This window comes from Lactuca saligna, chromosome 1, assembly GCF_052625555.1.
Source record: "Lactuca saligna cultivar CGN05327 chromosome 1, ASM5262555v1, whole genome shotgun sequence".
In the NCBI taxonomy this organism is placed as follows: Eukaryota; Viridiplantae; Streptophyta; class Magnoliopsida; order Asterales; family Asteraceae; genus Lactuca; species Lactuca saligna.
This window is the reverse complement of record NC_136417.1, coordinates 166,965,282-166,967,098: the sequence shown is the minus strand read 5'-3', so window position 1 is coordinate 166,967,098 and position 1,817 is coordinate 166,965,282.

The window sequence follows — 1,817 nt, the reverse complement described above, 5'->3', positions numbered from 1 at the left end:
ATGGTTAAAAAACATTAAAATCTAACAAAAACACTAAACCATTATGAAATTAACAAACACATTATACATTGTGGCAGAATACATTCCGGTAGAATACATTGTCATTCTTCAAGGTTTTTATTTTTATTTTATTTTTATTTTTTTTCCACATCAATGACAGCCACTTTAAAATCAAAATCTACAAAAAAACATAATCAACTTCTAAATAATAAAAAATTTAGTGCATTCTAAAAGAATAAAATTTTTAAATTCTGAAAGAATGTAGTAGAAACTATAAAATCTGACAGATTGTTATAGAGAATAAAATTTATAAATTCTGACTGAATGTTGTGGACATTAAAGAAATATAATCTATTCAAATAGAATGTAATCCTAAAACTGCAATGAGAATAACTACCGTAAAATCGAATAATGTGAGAATGCTTCTATATGACAAATAATTAAACAAACTTTCGTAATTATGAAAAAAATGCATTTATACAAATAAATTCTGAGAGAATACTTTATATAATGCACTTAAACCATATTATTCTTTTTTATATTACAAAAAATAAAACAAACTTTAAATTATAGCAACATGTTTATTTATTTATTTATTTTATTACTTTTCCTTATCTTACAATGGTTTTTACTTTTTCTATCTTGACAAATAAGGATATTGAATTCAAATTCTATCAGAATAACAACATCAAATCGATAGATGTTACTAACCTTATTTTAAAAAATATATATTAAATGCAAAAATAACTAGAGATAGAATAATGTTTTGAGTCATAGCAGAGAATACAGTCGATTAATTTTTCTAATAACATACAACAAATCATACAAAATGATGAAATCAATTAATTTTTAATTGTTATGTATTTAGCAATTTTGCTTTTTGAAACATCCAATATCAAATAAGAAATCATATTCTATATGTACATATATTCAACCTAACAACCTTAATATATAATAATATAATACATAATCAATTGTCAATAGAAGTTGAAATAGAGCAACAATCATGTTGCAAGAAAACAGTGGATAAAAAAGGCAAAAACAATATCAATTAAGAAAAACTAACCATCATAATTGTAATTGTTGGGGTGCAAAGTTATTCATTCATGATTTTGTAAATGTTTGACTTTTGTAAAACCCACTTGCATGTGGTGCTTTAGCCTTTAGACCCATTTGGTAGTTAGAGTGAGAGAGAGACATTTAAACACCTTTATAAATAGTGAGTTCATACCACTTGTATAGGTGTGCTTGAGAGATGTAAAAGTGAGTGTGTAAGTGTGTGTTAATTATGTAGTCTAGATCTAGATCCTTTTTGTGTAACACCATATACATTCAATATATCTCTTAAACACCCAAATCACCATGTTCAATTGTGCAAGCTTTAATTCCGCATGTCAAACCATGTTCTTATGTCACTACAATTGGTATCTGAGCGGGTCTTCAAGATCAAGGTGGTTTTTGAAGAACGATTCTCGGTTTGGCAATTTTTGTCGCAATTTGAACAATTTTGGTGAGTCTCTCTCTATGATCTCTCATAATATTTGGATTCGTGCTTTGCGTTCTTGATTTTTGATCGTTTGACTCGTTGGATCGAATTTTTTCTTGAAAAACTCCATTGTTGATCCAATATTTTTTTTAATGATCAATCATATTCGTTTCGTGCCTAATTCTTGTTGATCAAACTCATATTTTCTTTGATTCAGCCCAATTCAAATTACATTAGCCTAAATGAATTTAAATTCGAGAATTACTGTTCATGAAACCCAAACTAAAGATTGTTACTGTTCAATGAATTGCTCATTCAAAATAGTTTGATT